Source organism: Globicephala melas, chromosome 8 (assembly GCF_963455315.2).
Source record: "Globicephala melas chromosome 8, mGloMel1.2, whole genome shotgun sequence".
Lineage (NCBI taxonomy): Eukaryota > Metazoa > Chordata > Mammalia > Artiodactyla > Delphinidae > Globicephala > Globicephala melas.
This window is the reverse complement of record NC_083321.1, coordinates 97,818,343-97,840,169: the sequence shown is the minus strand read 5'-3', so window position 1 is coordinate 97,840,169 and position 21,827 is coordinate 97,818,343. Positions and strand designations below refer to the sequence as shown.

General features: G+C 48.7%; 1 protein-coding gene across 2 annotated transcripts in view; it reads right to left on the bottom strand.

Annotated features, from left to right (window-relative positions):
* The window catches only part of UBASH3B (ubiquitin associated and SH3 domain containing B), a 141,117-nt gene that overhangs the window by 34,841 nt on the left and 84,449 nt on the right, over positions 1–21,827 (bottom strand). The window lies entirely within an intron of this gene.

Sequence of the window (21,827 nt, the reverse complement as noted above, 5' to 3'; positions counted from 1 at the left end):
TGCTCACGAGCGTACGAGGAGAGCGCTCCTGAAACGTCAGACAGGTCTCCAAAAGCCAAATAGTGCTGGGTTTGTATCCAGCTTTGCTACTTGTCCGTCCGTTCAGGCATTCAAGTTTATGTTTGCTCAGTACATACCTACTGAATTGCTATGACTTTGTCAGCACTGTGCTAGGCTCCAAGAATACACTGAAACACAAGACTTATATGGTCCCTGCCCTCAGGGAGTTTTCAGTTGAGCAGGCGTGACAGTGTCAACTGCACAAATAATTATTTAATTACATGGGTGGTCAGTGCCATGAGGGGAGAGCACAGAGAACCTTAAGCACATAGGATTGGGACACCTGATCTGGGCTGAGCCGAGGAGGAGGGCGGGGTGGGCTGGGTGTGAGGGACTGTGGTGATGGAATTCACTGAGTACCTCTCCTCTACACTGAGGAGCCTTGAACAGTGCCTGACTCACTGGAGGCGATCAATAATTGGTTATTCCTATCCGTTTATACTACCCCAATTCAGGGTCCTTGGGAGAGAGGAGAGAGGGCAGGAATTTCTAGTTTAAACTGATGCTCTTCCCAAGCACCTTTTTCCTGACTGTCTGCTGAACCCAACTCTTCCTGCCTTTTCCCGGTACCTCTCTGGAGCAATGAGAACCCATGATGCTGTGACAGTCACAGAGGGTCAGATTGGAAGGAACCTAAGACATCAACTGGGGCCCCAATTTCTTCACTTGACACAGGGGGAAATTCAGGTAAAGGAAGACAAGTCACGTGCTTAGGGCAGCCTGGCTGCAGTGAGTGCTGAGTGAAGGGCAGTTTCCAGCCTGATTCAAGGCCAGCCTCAGTTGCTCTTTTCCACAGTCCAAAGAGAATCCCTTCTTTTCCCCCACGAAACTCTGAGCACAAATACCAAATGATCAGAATAGAAAAATCTGCACAGCTAAGTAGAACTGCATTCTAGAAGACAAGCCTACTTACAGTAAGATGAGGTTATGAAGAAGGAAGACCTGAAAACCCCTTGGAAGAGAAGCCGGTGCCGAAAAAGCTGGAAACACAGGAAACTCCTTCCCACACCTGCATAAGGTGCTTAATTGTTGCCAAGATGCAAGCCCTGTTTCCTTTACCACTTACTAGATAATCCGAGGTCACCTGTTGTGCTTTTTTCAAATCCTCAAGCCGTGTACCCACAAAAGAACACAAAACATGGTCTTTTAGAGGTTAGAATCTTTGAGGGATTAAGTTCACCAAAAAAAAGACCCATTGTTTCAAAAACAATTGGGAAAAGGAAAGCTCGCTTGCAGTACGATGTGCTATTTATATAAAGGATCCAATAATTTTTTTCCTAGGCTCTTCCCCCAAAGAAATATATTTTATCTTAAGTTTAATTTATTTTTCCTTCAGCACTAGGAATGTCCTCTGGAAATGAAAGATCTCATTAAGTTATGGTCCCTGTAACTCAAAAGCCAAGTGCTGGAGAGGATTCAAAGATACAATTGAGAAAGATAATGAAAGGTTTGGGTGATAAGGCCGTGGTGAAAGGCTAAGGAAACACCAGTTCTTTTTTCTGAAGAAGACAAGTCTGAGAGGTCCTCAGCGTTATGAAAGGTTATCATATCGTTGTAGCTTTCCTAGCGAGGGTCAGCCAAAGTAAAAGAAGCTTTGGCAATAGCACAAGGGGCTCACGTTAGATTCCGGAAAGAACGTCCTGGCAGTAATGTGCTTTAAAGTGGCTTTTTGGCTTTGTTTTGTTTTGGAGAAGTTTCTAGAAAGTAGTTACCGATCTGAAACAGGTGTGTGATTCTCTAGGCAGGAGGCTGTAGGAGGAGTGACAGCACTGCGTCCCTCGGGTCCTGAGCCAGAGGCTGAGCTCTGCTACTCCTTCAGCCACCGCCAGGCTGATGGAGGTTTGTGCTGAGTCTGTTCCCAGAACTCTGCCCACAAAACAGACTGAACACAGGCAGTGGCAGAACATCTCTCCGCTCCATCCCACCGAGGAAAGCCTGTTGCCATAGAGTTGCCACCTCCATGGTCCACCGATGGGGTAAATGCCAAGAACAGTGGGGTGTGTGGGGTAGACCCCAAACACCAGGCTGAGCTTGAACAGCTGCTACCCTCAGAGTGACTCAGAAGTCGGCAGAGCCCGCTGGGCAGATAAAGGGGAAATATCCCTTTAAACTCCAAGGAGAGATGCCTGGATCATAGCAGCCATTGAGTTGGGACTTTCATGGTAAGAATCAGAGGGACATGTGAACTACTGAGATTCTGCTATTACATGAGAGCACAAATTTGACTTCGGACCCTGGTCCTAACCTTCCCAATTATGTCTAGGGTTCATTCTTAGCAGAGTGTGGAAAAAAAAAAAAGTGATGCAAACCCTAATGCCTAATGATGGGGAGGAAGAGCACAAAGCAGATAAAAGCAACGGCTCATCAAAAAACTCAGGCACGCAGCCGTGAGGAAATTAGCCAGATGGGGAGGAACGAGTAGCGCACACTGATAGCCTTGCTTTACTGCGGCTGCGGGGGCTGGGATTCCTGCCACTGTCTGCCCTCAGCTCGGTTGAATTTTGGGTCCGTGGTGGCTCTGGCCCCAGAACCATAGCTCTACCCAACCACCAGGGTCACAGTTTGTGGGAGGCAAAGCAGCATCCTTCCTTCCTCCCTTCCACCCTCCTTCCCTCCTACTTTCTTCCTACCTTTCTCTTTATTTCCTTCTCCGCCCAAGGAACTCTTACCGGGAAACCAAATGGACCAATACACCAAAAATAAAACCAAGAGTTTATTGGGTGTCGCTGTCTCAGCTGAAGTTTGACTGGCTGGAGCCCTTTCAGAGACCATGGTCTCTGGTACCCTCGGCTGGATTCGGGCCTGATGAGTGGATTTGGGCTGGTCCCATGTCCGGGTCCAGCAGGATCCTCACTCCCTCTTCAAAACACACGTTCTGAGCCAGACTGGAATTTCCTGCTTAATTGTCACCCAGGCTGACTTCCTCTGCAGCCACCCTGGTGCTCTGGGTTCCACGGGGGTCTCTGACACTCTCGGTAGTTCAGGTCTTCTCAGCCGAGAACCAGCTGTGTGCTAAGCACTGTGTTATCACCAGCAAGCAAAGAAGAGGGAAGGACGATCCTGGACCTCAAAGAGTTCAGAACATAGATATACAAGCAGCTTCTTACAAGGCGATACGTTAATGGCCATAAGAGATGGGCCGAGTGTGCTAGGGCTGCTAACTCAGTAGTGGGGCATTCTGGGGGGCTGAGGTTCTCAAATTGTCCACAAAGCTACCCTAGGTCAGGATACCACAGCAAACTCAGAGGTGCCATGGGAAATTGCTAATTTTGGAAGGAAACAAAGCCACCTTCATCATCTGTTGGGCATCCCATAAGCTACTAGTTCGAGGTAGTTACAATTTCTTTTTTTTTAAACTTTTTATTTTATATTGGAGTATAGTTGATCAACAATGCTGTGATAGTTTCAGGTGTACAGCAAGGTGATTCAGTTATACATACACACGTGTCATTAGTAAGTAGTCACAATTCTTTAAGAATGAAATAAAAATATTATTTTTCTTTCAATTTTGTGTATTATTTTTTCACACGGTCCTTAAATTGTTAGGAGCGACTTATTGAGTTGTTTGGATCTAGCTACTAAATACACAGAACCATTAGGTATTTATGTTGGTCTACAAGCTCTATGTAAAAATTACTCAGACTCTAAGGGTGCTATGAACTGAGAAGGTTGGGAGTCCGTCCGGGAAGAAACAATGATTGATCTGGATCTTCAAAGCAGAGTCAGAGCTGGCTAGAGAAATCCACAAGGAGAGAAGGGCATCTGAAGCGAAGACCACATCAAGAGCTAATATAGGAAGGTGAGAGACAGCACTGTATGGGCGGGGAAGTTAGAATTTGGTGATACTAGAGCAAAAACGGCAAGGCTTGAAGAAGGTAAAAATGAAGCTGGAAAGGGGACAGCTCACAAAGGTCCTTGTGCTATTTTAGGGCTTGGACCTGACTGTTTTATGCAGCGGGGAACAATGAAGGCACGATCAGATTTGCATGTGAGGGTCAGATTCAAGGGAGATAAACTGTATGCTGGAGACTATTTAAAAGACCTTGACAATCGATCAGAAGAGGGACACTGAGTCTTGAACTATAATGAGGGTGGGGACGTTGCCTAAGATGTTTGGGTTGTTGACTGAATGAAGCTTGGAGACGGGTTAGCAATTGTAGCTTGAAGGCCTATGTGGATGGCGCAGACACCCCTGAGTGAGAATGCGGGGTAGAAACAAGTTTGGGCTGGGGTGGTAATGGGTGATGAGTTCAGTTACTGTCCCCTGGAGAATCTGGGGGTCTGGACTAACGACATCTACACCAAGTATCATTAACAGACTCTGGGTCTGGTTTAGGGTACCATATCCCAAAAGCTTTCTCTGTTAGCTTGACTATGATTCCTTGTCTCTGTTTGGAAGCCAGACACTTCTTTTAGGCTCCCCACTGAATTCCTATTTCCTGTCTAAGGAATACCTTCAGCTCCAAACTTGTTCAATACTGAGGTCAGTAAATACTCAAGCCATCCATGGCTTAAGCAGACAGGTTACCCAGACCCCTAGGTTCTCCACGCTGACTCATCTCTCACTCATAGAGGGGAGTGAATCCCTTACTTTATTGCACTTGACAAAACTCAAATATCTGACACCTGTAGTGAAAAACAACAGGCATTTACATTATATAGTAATGTAAATAGTAATATATTTCCTCAAAATAGTAAGACCTTAATTCAATTAAGTAGAAAACGAATTTGTTGAACTTTCCAGTTACTTGAAGTTGTTCGGTCCTTGGCTTTGGTAGATGCATGCTCGTGGCCTTGGCATCCCATCTGCTCTGTGCCTTGGTTCTCTGTGACTAAGGACTTATTTGTGCAGGAAAAGAGACAAGGGGTCAAGTAGGTAATCTTCCAAGTGGGTAAAGCTCCCTGTGCCACCAAAGTTAAATGGTATCATTCTTTTGTGTAGCTAAGACAATCTCAACTTTTAGAAACATTTGAAGCTAATATAGGATTTTTAAAAAATGTTCACAGCATCCAGGATACCAATTGATAAATTTGCAACATCTAATACTGTGAATTCAATTAAAAGATGACCCAATTAATCAGATATCTCCTTCCTTTTCCAGGATCTGCACTAGACCGGGGCAAACAGATAGAATCCGACTACTTCTATTTTTCTTGGTTGGAGAGTCTAGTCATATAAAGAGGCCACTGGCGCCACGAAGCCAAATTGAGGAATTCTTTTAGAGTGTATCTGCAAAGCAGACGGTGCTTTGTAATGTGGTTTTAGGTGGAAATACAGAGGCTTTTATTGTGCTCCATGAAGAGTTACCTGCTCAGTGCCAGCTTCTTTTTTTTTTTTTTAATTAATTAATTAATTTATTTTTGCTGCTGTGCGTGGGCTTTCTCTAGTTGCGGCGAGCGGGGGCTACTCATCGCAGCGCGCGGGCTTCTCATTGCAGTGGCTTCTCTTTTGCGGAGCAGGGGCTCTAGGCACGCGGGCTTCAGTACCTGTGGCACACAGGCTCAGTAGTTGTGGCGCACGGGCTTAGTTGCTCCGCAGCATGTGGGACCTTCCTGGACCAGGGCTCAAACCGTGTCCCCTGCATTGGGGCAGGTGGATTCTTAACCACTGTGCCACCAGGGAAGTCCAGTGCCAGCTTCTTTATTGGATGATTTGAGGCAGCTTGAGCCTGCCTGCAGCTGACAGCTATCCTGAGAACAAAGTGCAAACAGGTAACTCCATCTTTGTTCTCTAGTAGGAGAAAAATAAGGATAAGGAAATCCACAATTGAAGGCCTTCTATGTATCAGGCACTTAGACGTTAAGCCTCATGACAAATGGTGAAGCCGGTATTGTTAGGAGCCTCCCTGGATCTGGGTGGCTCTACCCTGACAGGTCAGCTGTCCAGTCACCTCCGTGGTGGTCCCAATCCAGGGGCTGGTTCTGGAGGCAGTGACCAAAGTCTGCATCAGTCAAAGGAGTATATTGAGTAGTCAAAGCATGAGCCTAGGGCTTCCCTGGTGGCGCAGTGGTTGAGAGTCCGCCTGCCGATGCAGGGGACACGGGTTCGTGCCCCGGTCCGGGAAGGTCCCACATGCCGTGGAGCGGCTGGGCCCGTGAGCCATGGCCACTGAGCCTGCGCGTCCGGATCCTGTGCTCCGCAGCAGGAGAGGCCATGGCAGTGAGAGGCCCGCGTACCACAAAAAAACCCAAAAAGCATGAGCCTAGAACCCTGGGCAGCATCTCAGCCAATGGCCTCCAAACTCCACCCTCTCTGGAAACCCAGGGAGAAGTGGCCCTTAAACCTCTCACTGGATGTGATCCTGGAGATCTGGGGTGCCTTCCAGGTTGTAATGGGACTTCATGGCAAAAGAGAGTATCCCCCATGAGCAGAGCCCCCATCAGGAGCAGGAGGGTATGAGGATGGGGTGGATGAACACAAAATACAGAGCAGACAGGAGTCCAGGCTCCCCAGTGGCCAGCGATGGGAGATGCTTCTAGAGTAACCAGCATAACCCCCTGAATTCACATCCTGCAGCCCCCTCACCCATTACTGCCTATTAATCGAGACTTCAGTTTCTGATATGGTTACCCTCTTGGCTACCAGTGGCCAATTAGATCCTTACAGATTTAATCCCACTTTTAATTGATGATCAGAGGCCAAATGAATGTGGGGGAGCGTTTGCGGAGCAGCTAAGAGCTATGCAAGCCAAGGAGGGGGCAGTGGTGCTATTTTAGTAAAAGTTAAATAAAACTAAAGGACAGGCCGAATACTGTTGCCCCAGTGGATCCCTGCAGCTAGAACACGGGCGCTGGTTTGCAGCTGCCATTTCCCCGAAGGAAGTCATTTCCCAATTTGGAGGTTTCGTTTTTTCATCTCCAAAGAGGAGGTGATAAAACTGCACACAAGCAGGTTGAGAAAGAGAGATGGGACATTTATAAAGTGTTTTGAGGTCCTCAGAAGCAACTAGAAGTGATAAACTGTGTCTGTGTTGACAAAGGATCTTGAGACCATCCTGTCCGTTCCTCCTTAGGACCAGACAAGGTTGTACTTTCTTCAAGGTTGTATCTTCTTCAAGGTTGTATCTTTGAAAGAATCTTTCCTGTTCTTACAGACCTTAAGAAAAGGGGATTCACAATGTTTCTTTTTTGCTTAATAGCCCTTGTGCTCGGAAAGTCCTTCCAGCTGTGCCCAAACTTATGCCATGTTTTCTGCCCCTGGTGGAGTTGGTCACTCTTTCCTATATAACAAAATCATTTATTCTGTCACTTTCACACATGGGATTCTGGCTACTTTTGGTCACCAAGGCCAGTAAGACAGACTTGCAAAGAGCCTGGGCAGTTCAGTCTAGCAAGTACGTCTCCGAAGTCTTTGCTGGCTCTGGTCTCCTCCCTGTGAAGCTGAAGTGGGGGCAGTGAGAGGCCCATCAATACACAGAAACCCTAATGGCCCGACCCATTTCCTTCGGAGGAAATGAACCTAATGGAGGACGACATATTGATCATAAAGACCCAGTTTCACAATCAGTCTCCTGGCGGTGAACCCTTTCAGTTGGCCGGGGCTAATGGCCTGAGAGCCATGCATCTAACAATCAATGGGATAGAGCAGGCCTGCCAGGGGGCCGGGGATGCTACCACCCAAAGGCCGATCAACGGGAAGAAAAAGCTGTGGGCTTTTATATGAAGCTAATCAGAGATGGGAAAAAAAAAATGCTGAGCTATCTGGGGGCTTAAGAAAGCTTTCCAGTGGAAGAACTTCAACCTGCGGTGAAGCCCTTCTTTCTCTCCTATCACCAAGGCTCTACTTCCCAACCCATAAAGAGCCTATTAGGCCGCTCTCCACAAGGGGTGCTTAGCAGGGAAAATGCTGCTTAGGTCCCCCGGTGTTTTTATGTGGTGGGCCCAGCGGCCATGCGGAGGGAGAGGCCTTGTTTTGTTCCTAAGAAGGGGCTGGGGCTCTGGCCTCTGCTGTTAAGGAGGAAGCCGTTTGTAATGGGGAAACCAGCCATTAGACCATGGGTGGTGACATAAGGAAATACATTGCTCTTTGCCTCTAAGTCTCCCTGGGATCTAGACAAGTCCTTTCCTCCCCCTAAGACCAATGAGTTTCTGCATGGAGGCACAAGGGAGTGTTTGCCGTGTAAAAGGAGCACATTCTTGGGAGCCCACCTCTTACTAATCGTGGGACTGCGGACAGGTTAATTAATCTGAGGATTCGCTTTCCCAGCCTCTTCCATGGGGCCAACGATACCTACCCTGTAGGATACAATGATGACTAATATCAATAACAGATCATGTATTTGAAGAGCTCGGCACAGCATCTGGCTTAGGTACTTAAAAATAACATCTGGGGCTTCCCTGGTGGCGCAGTGGTTGAGAGTCCTCCTGCCGATGCAGGGGACGCGGGTTCGTGCCCCGGTCCGGGAAGATCCCACATGCCGCGGAGCGGCTGGGCCCGTGAGCCATGGCCGCCGAGCCTGCGCGTCCGGAGCCTGTGCTCCGCGACGGGAGAGGCCACAACAGTGAGAGGCCCGCGTACCGCAAAAAAATAAAAAAAACAAATAACATCTGTACAGATGCCTATGCATATTACCTAACAATCTTTGCAATTTTCCCAGAATAAATGTCTGCAAGTTCCACGCTAATAGGAATATTTCAAGACTGGGCACCAGCTCCCCTCTCTGCTAAAACAATCTCCAACCATCTGGGAAGGTCTTGAGGACTACATGAGATTTGGGGGAAGAAAGAAAAGCTTTCCAGATAAGGCAGTAACACAAGAAAAGGCACAAAGGGAAAACCAGCCAGTGATGTGTGGCTGTCTGGAGAGCTTCCACTGAGGGGGGACACAGCCCAGATTGTCGGGAGGCAGGCAGGGGAGTTCAGATTCCATCAGGAAGGAAGCTGGGAGTCACTGAGAGGCCCTAAGCAAGGGAGGGACAGAGTTTCCGCTCACTGCAGGAATCCAAGGGGAGGAGGGAGAGCCAGCCCCGATCTGGGTGTCTGTGGTTATCAGGCACTGGCGAGACTGGCCAGGGTTCCCTTCCTCCTCTGAGATCCTGTTACTAGTGCTCCCTATGGGGTTCTTTATTCCCCACGCCTCTGTGGAGAAATAATAGCTGAACCACCTCCCAAGGGAATAGGATACAAGTGTTAAAAGTTCAATCCATGGGCTTCCCTGGGGGCGCAGTGGTTGAGAGTCCGCCTGCCGATGCAGGGAACACGGGTTCGTGCCCCGGTCCGGGAGGATCCCACATGCCGCGGAGCGGCTGGGCCCGTGAGCCATGGCCGCTGAGCCTGCGCGTCCGGAGCCTGTGCTCCGCAACGGGAGAGGCCACAGCAGTGAGAGGCCCGCGTACCGAAAAAAAAAAAAAGTTCAATCCACTGTACATGCTGAACTATTATTATTCCCTGAGAAACAGAGGATCAGAAGCTGCCTGTTTTGCCCGAGGACACACAGCAAACGGGGGACTCAAGGATCCCAGAATCAGACGAAAGGAAATCACGAATGTGGTAGTGCCACTTAGTCCAGTCCCCTGCCTATAAATCTTGCCCAGTAAAAATGGCCAAGATTTATATTTTGATGATTATCTCCTCTCTCCTCTCTGGGACTTTACCATTTCTGCGTACTTTCATACACTTTTCCTCCTCTACGAGAGACCTGAGGATGGAACGCAGGTCTGGGCTCTAACTAGCCGCTCGGTTCAGTTTCACATTAAGGCTTCGGTCTCTGACTCTCTGTCGGTCCAGAAGATTCTGTTTCTAGGTTACGGGTTCTATAGAAAACCATGGAAATCAGGCACCCCTGGAAGGGCATTGTCTGTTGTGCAGAGTCTCTGCATCCTTGCAGAGGAAAGTCCAGCCGGTTTGGGGGCAAAGGTGTCCACTGCATAAAAGAGCGGCACTGTGGAGGGCGGGAAGGTTAATACAGAGCCACAGGGAGCCCCCAGACGCCTTTCAGGCCGGTGGCCCAATGCGGAAGTGCTCCGAGGTGTGTGGAAGGCAGGAAGGCTCCTGCAGGAAGACACAGGAAGCCGAGAAGTGACTGTGCTCAGGGAGGTAGGACGTGCCGGGGAGAAGGAGGATGGGGCTCAACCGATAAACACGACAGTAGGGCTGAAACTTTGCTCAAGACTTTTATAATGATCACTCCTGGGTCCTCCTAACAGCCCTGAGAGGTAGGCAGAGCACCCTTGTTACTGTCATGTCACAGATGAGGAGGAGGGAACAGAGAGGTTCAAATTCTAGTGCAGCTCACACAGCAGCGTGGGGCAGAGGGGTGGCCCGGACTCTGACCCGCTTTTTCTTGCCCAGAGCTCTGAGGTACGACTGGGCCCATGAGGTTAATTTTGGCCGCAATGATTGGCAGGTGGGATTTAACGCGCATGGCGGGAACAGCCCCACCCATGCCCCACCATAAAGGATCTGGGAGAAACAGATGAAAAGGAGGAATCATTCCAGGTTGCAGAGATTAATTCTTTTCCTTCTCCCATTTCCACCTCCTCCCTCTCCAAGCCACTAGAATCAGCTAAAAATACTTAAACAGGGATGGTTTTTAGTCCCTCAGAAATAGTTTCAGCCCAAATCTTCATAAGAGGCTCTGACTCCCAGCATCTGTGTGTCAGAGAAAAGTACAGACCAAACAGCCATTGTCGGCGTACACCGTCACCACATACCTCATCAAACAAGTGATTTCTTAGCTAAGAGGTAGTGAATGTTTACTAAAAGCCGGGCAATGTACTAACATTTTAAATAGAAATGATCTCATTCAATCCCTAGCTCTTTTGGGGTAGGTGCCATTGTTTCCCTCACCGAACAGGTAGGAAAAGTGAGGCTTAGAGAGGCTGCAGAATGTGGCCGCGAAGAGGAAGGTGTGGCATTCAAGTGTGTGCTCAGCCGCCAGGCCACACGTCCTCAGAGCAGATGGACGCCAGGACCAGCGCGGCCACTGTTTCTGGTTCACAGTGAGGCGAAGTGCAGTGACAATCTTCCATGGGAACTTGCTACAAAACACGACGGCACTGCTTTCTCAGTCCGACTCATGACAGTTCATTTGTTTGTTCATTCACTCAAATATTCCTTCACCAGCACGTGTCGTGTCCAGATCTGTTGCCGGACACTATGCTGAGGGCTGTGAATATAAAGATGGTTGGAAACCATGGCTCCTGCCCTTAAGGGAAGTCACCCCATGACCACTTCAACAAGCACGTATCAGAAGGAGGAGGAAGCCAACCTTAATGGAACACCTGGTACGTACAGTGCATTTCCAGGTATCAGCTTATGTGATCCTTAAGCCAATTTGGTGGAGTGGGTATTACTGCCTGCATCTTAATACACGATGAAACTGTGGTGTAGAAAGATTAAGAACACTGCTCAAGACAGTCCTGGGATCAAAACGGGTCTTATTTTCAAACTCATGTCCTTGGCCGGCATCCCTCTTTCCCACCCCACCCCCATGCCTCTCCCTCCACTGAAGGATGGAGGTCAGTTTCCAAAGGAATACATGGATAAACAAAAATAAGCCCTGGATTTGAAGAATTAAGATGAGGGTCTTCTACCAGGAGGATGGGTTATTATCATGGGATTCTTGGGTGGACCTTTGAAGGAGGATGTGAGGCAGAGGGACACCACTGAGCCTTATGTGTGGCCCAAACTCCACCAGAGCCAGTCCCATTCTGCTGCCACTTACTGCAAGAGGTATTTGTGGCTGGAGAGGGTGTGGAATATAGGAAAGTCTCCTACACTGTTGGTGGGAATGTAAGTTGGTGCAGCCACTGTGGAAAACAGTAATGGAGGCTCCTCAGAAAACTAAAAATACGATCCAGCAATCCCACTCCTGGGCGTATATCCAGACAAAACTGTAATCCAAAAAGATACATGCACCCCTGTGTTCATGGCAGCACTATTCACAATAGCCAAGATATGGAAACAACTTAAATGTCCATCGACAGATGAATGGATAAAGAAGCTGTGGTACATATACACAATGGAATACTACTCAGCCATAAAAAAGAATGAAATAATGCCATTTGCAGTGACATGGATGCAGCTAGAGATTACCATACTAACTGAAGTAAGTCAGAAAGAGAAAGACAAATACCATATGATATCACTTATATGTGGAATCTAAAATATGACACAAATGAACCTATCTATGAAACAGAAACAGAATCACGGACATAGAGAACAGACTGGTGGTTGCCAAGGGGGAGGGGGCTGGGGGAGGGATGGAGTGGGAAGGTGGGATTAGCAGATGTAAGCTTTTATGTCCAGAATGGATAAACAACAAGGTCCTACTGTATAGCACAGAGAACTCTATCCAATATCCTATGATAAACCATAATGGAAAAGAATGTAAAAAAAAAAAGTATATATATGTATAACTGAATCACTGCTGTACACCAGTAATTAACACAACATTGTAAATCAACTGTACTTTAATAAGAAAAATAAGAATAGGAGATTTAAAAAAAGACACTGAAGTTGTATTAGGGTGATGGATTACGAGTAATCTTTTCTAGCAGTTTTTCTTTATTGTTACATTGTTGGTTTAATTTAAAAAGTTAAAGCATAGAATATGAGAAATGCATATAAAATCAATTTTATTTTCTCAAAAAAAAAAAAAAAAAAAAGGAGTAATTTACACTAGGAAAAAAAAAGAGGTATTTGTGGAGACCAAAATCCAAGCTGGCAAAAGAACTGGACAGTCTTGGAGTCCACTGTGTGAATGACAACCAGTGTAGTTGAACCCGTGATAGGAAGGGGCAAAAAAGAGGCGTCAGTAAGGGCCGCAGGGATTCAGAGCAAAGCGGGGCAGCTAGTTTAGACACCTGCTGCCGCTCAGGGCTCAATATAAAGCTTGCCCATCCTATTATTACAGACCGCCACCTCCAAGAACACGTACAACCTCCTTACCGTGTACCCTGCACCTTCCGTGGCCTCAGTCCTGTCTGCTCTTCAGCTTCACCCTCAAGCATGCTGTTCCCTGGATCCTGTCTCACACTTCAAACCTTCCTCCTGTGTGTTCCTGTTTCTGCAAGGTCAACCCTACCCTTGGTTACCTGGATGCTTCCTACCTGTGCTTTAACACTCCACATGGAAGTGGAGTGTTCGTCTCCTCTGGAAGCTATCCCTGACTGGTCTGGGCACCCGGAACATCCCGTACGTGGCTGCACCCCAGCGCCTCCTGCATTATATTTAAATGATCTGTCTTGTGCAATAGACTGTGACCTATATGAAGCTGAGACCATTTCTGACATTCTTTGCAGTCCTAATAGATGGTATAGTATTTGGCACAGAGTAGGTGTTAAATAATTTTTTTAAAAAGTGAACTTTATGAAGATGTTAAAGGTCTAGATATGTGGCAGACAGAGTCTACGGTGACACCCTAGTAATCTCTGCCTGCTGGCATTCACTCTGCTGTATAATCCTCTCCCATAGAGTGTAGGTGAGACCCAACAGAATATGAGTCTGGCCAGCCCTATTGCTTCTGTCCAATAGAATATGGCGAAGGTGATGGATGTCACTTCTGTGCTTCCACTGTGATACACATATAAGACTCTAAGGGACTCACTGCCCTCCTGGCCTTGAAGAAGCAGCATGTTGTGAACTGGCTATGGGGAGAGTCACATGTCAGGGAAATGTCAGTGGCCTCTAAGACCAGACAGTGGCTCCGAGCCAACATCCAGCAGAAAACTGGGGCCCTCAGTCCTACACCAAAAGGAAAGGAATTCTGCCAGCAACCTGAATGAGGTTGGAGGTGGATCCTAGTTGAGCCGCCAGATAACCACCCAGCCCGGTCAACAGCTTAATTGCAACCAGACTCTGAACAAAGAACCCAGCTAAGCCCGGACTCCTGGCCTACAGAGACCGGGAGATGATAAATGCGTGTGTTTTAAGTCACTAAGTTTCTAGTGTAATAGAAAACGAATGGATGTCCAGCTTTTCAGGAAAGGGAAGAGAGGCAGGAAAGCAACACCAGTGGAGCATTGGCTGGTATAAGCTAGTGAGCCCAACCTCAGCATTAAGCAGGCACCTCAGTATTTGATGCAGGCGATGGGAGGCCTCCATCCCAGAACCAACTGAACCTGGCTAGTCTGAGTCCTTCGCCATGAATACATCCCATCTCATTCCTGCCGCCATTTAAATCTGATTTAGGCTGTTACTTGGCCAAGAGTCATAGGTTGGTACTTAAGGGAGGAGGTAAATGGAGCGGCCAGAACACAGAATCAGAGTCGGACAGAACGGGGCTGGAACCTGCGGCTGCTCCCGTCAAGATGCGAGACCCCGGGTAAATGGCCTAACCTCCCTGAGCTTAGTCCCCTGGGTAAGCAAGGCTGATTTCAGGGCTCTGTTACAGTTATGTGAAATGGCAAGAAGTGGCAAGTTCAAGGTCTATGTTCCCTTCCCAACCCCACCACCCGCTGCCCTCCCCCACTTTCCCTGGCTCTAAGGTTAAGGCCGCTATGGGATTCTCCTGGACCGAACAGGTCTTGGCCGATGCCTGGGAGGTTTACGCTGCAGCTGAAATCCCAGGAAATTGTACCCTGCCTGTTCCAACGCCGTGAGGCTGCTGAGAGATCAGGCCAATTTCCTGAAATGACTTACTGCTTCCCCTTTCACGGGCACTTTCTATATCATAAATGGGACTTGACCAAACACGTTGGGAAGCGAGAGCTGTCCTAACTCCCGTCCCCCAGACCATCACCCCTTTGCCACATCATCCAGTCCCCTGGGCCTTTGCCCCCAGAGCTCAGGGAATCAGGCGACGTCCCCTCAGATGGGCAGAAGGCACACTGCCACCCTGGGTGGCCTGGGGGCCCTGAGGAAGCATCAAAGGAGAGCCTGTTTTTTGTTTTTAAATAAATAAGCTCTTGTTTTCCCATTAGACTTCTGAGAGCTTTGAGCCCTTCTACCTCACAAGCCCTCCTCCCTCAATGCCTTAGGAGGGAAGGAAACAGGAAACAGAATGCAATCACTAACTTTATTTTATGGATAGAGAAATAGAGCCCATTTGTCCAGTATCCCACAGCCTGGAATATCTAGATTTATCAGATGTCTACTAATACCCAGGACCACGTCGGGCACCCCTGAGCGTGACAGTGCGTGTGTGTGTGTGTGTGTGTGTGTGTGTGTGTGTGTGTGTGTGATTTCAGATTCTGCTAACAGTGTACGTATTAAGGTATGATGTTGAGGATGCTCATGGAATCTCACGCCTCTGAGATCAATCTTCTCGTGTTACAGATGAAGAACTAAGACCCGCCCAGGCAAAGGACAAGCACAGGAAGCCAGGTTTCCTAAGTCTCTGGCTCTGCCTTTTTTGCTTAGACCGTGCTGCTCGATTTCCTTTTGATCTAACCCCACTTCTTTAGCCCCTGGGCAGGTGCTACTTTGCTCAGAGGCCTTGGGACCCCCTTCTTAGGGAGCAGCGCCAGAGGGGACCCCTTGGTTTGCCTCAGGCCTTTCAGCTGCCATCTTAGCAGGGCAGCCCTCCCGCCCAGGGTCCTGCTTCCTTCTTTGACCTCCTCCCCCCCACCCCCCGCTGCCCCCGGTCCTACTCCAGCCCTCCACACTGGGGCACTACTGCCTTCGAGAAGAGCTAGAACCGCCCTTGGTGTGAAGGGAGCAGAGTCTGGAGAGCCAGCCGTGCGCCCTTCCCTGAGATGTGGGAACTGGATGCTGGCAATGAGCGGGGTGCCGCGGGGAGAGGGCAGGGAAAGGAGGAAGCGGCACGGCACAAGCTTATTTAATCCTCAGGGCACGTCTCTGAGGTGTTTTACAAGATGAGGAAGCTGAGGCTTAGAGAGGGAGGCAGCTAGGCTTAGGCTTAAAAACGTGCGAGCGTAAGAATCCAATCCAGTCGCTGGCTCCAGCGAGAGCCTGGTCCTACATTTCCGAGGCACCAAGAGGACCTGGCTCAGCTCCAGGTGGCTCTGCGTGACTTTCAAGGCCAAAAGCGCTTAAGAATTTTCCAAGCAGTTTATTCTTACTGCCTCATTCAAATGTCACCCCCAACTGCAGTGGGCCTCGCTCGACGCCTCTCAGGCCACCGCAAGGTAATCGTGGGCGGAAGTGCAGGGCTTCATTCCTTCCGTCCTAATTAACTGACCCTCTTCCTTAACCAGCCCCCCGAGTTGCCCAGCAACACCTGTGCTGTGTGTAACCGGGACAGGGGCGCTGCAGTGTTTCTGGATACAAACGATTTCTCAAATTAGCTCCGAACCCCAGGAAACAAGACAAATTAATCAGTAAGAAAACCAAAGCAGATTATAATTAATTACCTACGTGTGGACCAGGTTTCTCTGTAGCCACGAGGTTTACATAAGTGCATTCTGCGCTGTTCTCTTTTTTCTAAATATAAATCCAGTTTTAGAATCCTAGGGCCTCGAGCCTCAGTTGACAAAGGCTAAGTTGACTCCGTCCCCAGCTCAAAAGAGGATCCTGAGTGAGTCACTTCCCCCTGCCTGCTTCCCCCTGGGTCGATAAGCCTCCCTCTCGGGGTGGGAGGGAAAGATAAGAGCTGAGGGCATTATTCTGGAGCAGAGAGCATGCCCTGCTCTGCAGAACCATTTTCATTGACATGGGAGGCTTTTCTGAAGCTGGCTGGGCAAAGCCCCTCCGAGGGGGGCAGACCATCACTCTGAGTGGCCACATTCTCTAGCCCGAGCTACCTCCCCGACCCACAACCTGATCCTCAGTTTCCCTTAAAAAAAAAAAAAAGGTATAAAATGTTCAGGCCCTTTCCACAGAAGGCTACAAGTCAAAAAGTCAACTGCTACCTGAGTCTCTTTTATGGACGAGGTGGGAAATTGAAAAGCTGAGTGGGGCAAGGGGTTGCATGTTCCTTGGGCTTGTGTATTAAATTGCATTCGCGGTGCTCTGCAGCATGAGGTGACAGGGGGTACTAACGTCATTAAATGTGCTTCAGAGCTCTGGGGCTTCACTGAAACTCCTATTCACCATTGGACTGTGAAGGTGGAGGCTAACTTCTCCATTTCATAGAGCAGGGAACTGAGGCTTAGAGAAGAAAAGCAACTTCCCTAAGGTCACAGTGAGTTGGTGCAGAGCCAACTTGGAAGCCAGGACTCACAAATCCTTGTCATGTACCCAATCCAGTGCTCCAACCCATGTCTTCTTTCCGCCCCTTTGACTGTCCGTTGTGCATCCCTGGGAAAAGGACTGAGCTGGTGGGACAGCCAGTTCTGGTCCTGGCTCTGTCACTGTGTGACCCTGGGCACGTCCCTAACCTTCCTGAGATCGTAGAAAATGGAAAGGGCTTAGATGGATCTCAAAGTTCCCTTCCAGTTCTGATAGCCTGTGAGTTATATGTCCTGTGGATTCTCTTCCCTTTCATACACCGGGGGAGGGGGGGGAGGAAGTTGGGCTGTTTCTTTCCCTAGATGACAATGATGGGTAAAACAGAAGAGCCAGGTGTGGGCTGATCATGAAGAGTGGCCTGCAGGGGAGGGAGGGAGGGAGGGAGGGAGGGAAGGGTCATGGAGAATCCTCAGTGGGAATTGACAACAGATACCAAAGCAGGAGTCATGCTTACAAAGACCAAAAGAAACGGAAAGTGGCCATTTCAAACTGCAGCCCTCTCTACAGGTGACAGCCTCAGGCCTCACTGTGCTCCATCCCAGCGGGAAAGGACCGTATTCCCTCTCTCTAAGCCATTCATGCTCTGTCTACCCCCTTCAGCTGCTCTCCCAGATGCAATGCAAGTTGGGTTCCTCCAACTATTGTTCTGTGTTCAGTAGATAAGACACAAAGAGAATGATGCTTCAGGAAAATGAGATGCCATTTTTAGCTTGTCAGGAAGACAATTTCCTTGAGGGGAAGAGAGAAGGCTAAAAGGCCCATCTCCATTTCTGGAGTGGCAGCCACATGCTAGAAGAGCGGCCTCCATCATCCCAAGGAAAAGACTTATTTCGTCCTGTAGTTTGCCTTTCTTAGCAATTGGGTGTCAATTTGGAATTCCCCTTCACTATTGTCCATAAAAATATTCCATCCGAATTGTGCTGCCCAATACGCTAGCCGCCAGGCACGTGTAAAATAAAACTAAAAATTCAGGTCCTCCTCACGCTGGCCGCATTGAAGGTGCTGGTGGCTACCATGTCGGCCGCACAGATCTGAAGATTCTCATCGCCACAGAGTATTCGAGTGCACGGTGAGATGCACTAGAACATAAACTCCCCAAGAGCAGGGACTCGGCCTTGTTCGTTCCCAGATCTCAAGTACCCAGTGAAGTACCTGACACACACTTGGCACTGCATTTATTGAATGAATTTATTGAATTCATGGCTAGGCAAGTTACATAGGGCAGAGAATAGGGTAGTGCCAGTACAAGGATGCTAGTAATTCAAAATTACACCAAGAAACTCTGATTTCCTCTACTGTTCGTTCTCTAAGAGGCGTCTGAGCCCCCATTGGTGCTTCCCTAGCCTGGGTACTAAGAGGCATATGAAAAACAACAACAAGGGAATTCTCTGGTGGTCCAGTGGTTAGGATTTCGGGTTTTCACTGCCAGGGGCCCAGGTCTGATCCCTGGTCAGGGAACTAAGATCCTGCAAGCCATATGGTGTGGCCGGAAAAAAACAAAAACAAACAAAAAAACACCACCACCACCAAGAGTACGTCGGTAAATGTATTGGAAGGAGCAGAGCAGAGGACTGGGAAAGAGAAGACCCAGGCTCCAGTCCATATTTCAATCACAGGGGCAAGTGGAGCCCCTTTGAATCTCCCTTGTAACCTGTACAGTGAGAGTAATAATACTCTCCCCAAGGAGGTGTTTCTATGAACCAAGTGGGATAACATAACAGAATACTTTGGAAGCTCTAAGGAGTTTGCATCATTGACCTCGCCCTCAAGTTGCTTTCGAGTCCCGCTGCCATGATCCTTAAGAATATTTTGCCTTATCCAAAGGCTCTCCCTGCCTTGAGATCATAATACTTCAATCCATCGCGTACACGTCCAAGGAAAGATTTCTGCTGAAATACCACTATTATCATGTCCTGGCGCTCCAAAGACTAAAATGGCTCCCGACTGCCTGTGAGATCAGGACCAATCTCCATCGTCTAACACTTGGTAGGATTACGTGCCCCATTTGCTTAGGAAGCTCCTATTTCATGATCGGCAGATAGGCCGTTCCTGAGGCGAGAACCATTATTCCTGTTACCCATGTGCCCCTGCCCCACCTGTGCCTTTGCTTCTCCCACCTCTTCACACTGCATCTGCCCCCTTAGTTCACCCTGTCTGTAACTCCAGCCCCCAAACCCAGGCGCTCTTAGTGCCTCTCCTGTCTTGTACATGGTAAGTTCTCCCGCGTGGGCTTGTTCTGATGGTTTCCTGTGTCTCTGCTCCTCCACCACACGGGTCCACACTCAAGGAAGGGAGGTGCTCTTAGGCAGTACTTGGCTCCTTAGGGGAACCTAGGGACGGGGATGGCGTGGTTGGCCCTGTAGGCCTGGGTTCCAATAGGGTCAGATAGATAGGGAACAGCTTAGCCTTGAAGACAGTCCGACCAGCTTTGTACAGGCACACTATGCTTTTCCTTCAATGGACTCCATGTTTTAGCGAACACATTGCAAATACCTTATGTTTAGTATGTAATGATAATAAAAATTTCATTTCCCCATGTTGTTATACTTTAGGTTGGTATCATTTCAGCCCAAAGGAACAGAATTTTAGTTAAATGAGGCTTTCCTCCAGAGAGCTGACTCCTTTGGGTTTCAGTAAATGGTCTCACCCTGGATCCAAACCTCCATGACTCCCACTACTAATCTAAAGGCTTCTCACACTGATCTCGGAGGAGGTACAGCAGTGACGGATGTGACGTGCAGCCCAGTGACTTTAAGTGGCATTCTAGGGGAAAGCAGAGCCCTGGGATTAGCCAAGATCATCCCGGAAGGTGAGCCCAGGCCCCCAACCCACTGCAGAAGGCCAGGATGCGTGCGGCCCCAGACTGCGTCCTCCTTATAGTAAACACCATCTTCCCTGGGGAGAACAGGGTTACAGCCAAGCAGATATTGCTTGTGTGAGGCCTAAGCCAGCGCCAACAGTTGTGGCTGAGTATAAACAGAATGCCCAATTAAAACACCTAATTATAGGCCAGACTAGAACCAGGAGGGGGCTCTGTTGGTGGCCCCGAAGCCAGCTGCCAGCCAGGCTGCCGGCTTCTCCCAAATCAGCCACAACTGGTCTCAGACTGGAGTGAACCTCCAAGTGGACACATGCACTGGAGGGCTGGGAGGGCAGAGGGGGGCCCTCCAAGAGGGGAGAAGGCACGCCTCGTTGCTTCTAAGCTCCTAGGGCTGTGGGAGCGTTCTCCCAAGGAGCACCCAGGAAGCTTTCTGGAAAACTATAGGGGGAGATGCCCCTTAGCAGAGGAGAGTTGGGATTTCACTTTTTGGGGACCCAGTTACCTCATCTAAGGAAAGGGATACCTCATTCACAGGATAACTATGAAATAAATGTAGCCAAGTGTAACTTAAAAGCCCTTTGCTCTTGGCGGAGCACTGCAATAGACCATGCGCTTTCCCAAATAGCCGGAGGCAGGGACGTGCTCTGAACAGCAGTGGCCCAAAACCTGGGCGCAAAACAGAGTTCTTCCTGCTGACCTGCAGGCGTTCATCCCTCTTGCCAGGCACCGAAATACTGATGGTCACCCAACTCTACCTCAATCATCACACTGTCAGTGCTTAATATACCATTTTCAGCGATACTGATGGTAAAATAAGTTTCTACGATGTCTTTCCTCCTAGGATTTCAAAGCATGCTTCACAGGTGTCTATGACTCCAACCTTCCTAAGAGGTTGATAACAGGGGTGAACATTTGAATCTTACTGGTGGAGAATGAGGGTTCTATGTTCCAGTAACTTGCCCCCAGTTCCCCTAGGATGACAGAGGAAGAGCTTGGACTAGGACCTCGAAATGCAAGCATCAAGGTCATCATCTTGAAGCCCGCTAGGTTAACCCTTCAAAGCACTGCTAGAAGTGGAACTGAGGCAGAGTCTAGGTTTCAGCTTTTCTGGGGTCATTTCCCTAGCCTCCTTTGGGGAGAAGCCTTCTTCTGTGTCTTTTACATAATAAAAGGATGGGATGTGGCCCCTCACCTCAGGGAGGGTGATATTGTTAGTCAAGTGTTCTTAGCTCACATAGCACTGGCTGAGAGGAGGTCTCTGTAGCTTTGGGGGTTTAGGTCAAAAGCACACCACCACATTATGTGGGTGTAGCTAAGGGTATATTGTGTCCTCAAGGGGAGAAAACACCCCCCTCCTCCCAACCAGCCTGAGCAATATGCCAGAACAGGGGTCCTGCTACTGAACCCCATCAGCAATGGGCATCGGTGTCGGCAAGCCTGTTCCCTTAGTAGCCCAGACGTGCTTTGACAGAGGGATGGGAGTTGCGCTAATAAACACACTGAATACGGGGTCAGAGGATCTGGCTTCGAGCTGGGCTCTGCTATCTATTAACTGCGATTTAGGGAAGACTCCTCTGGGCATTGGCATCTCATCTGTAAAACTGGAATGATAACCATTAACGTCACAAGGCTATTGTTAAGAGGTAAAGGACAGTGTAGCCTAGTGGTCAAACCCATGGCCTCCAGAGACAGAGCTGGATGCGGATCCTGTTGCACCACCCACTAGTTATAGGACTCTTGGGTAATGTACTGAATATAGCGAACCCCTAGTTTTCTCATCTGACACTAGAGAAGGGCAATCGTACTTAGAGTGTTGTTTGGAGGTTTTCATTGACATGGTGCCTGGTGCACAGTGAGCTCTCAATAAACTCTG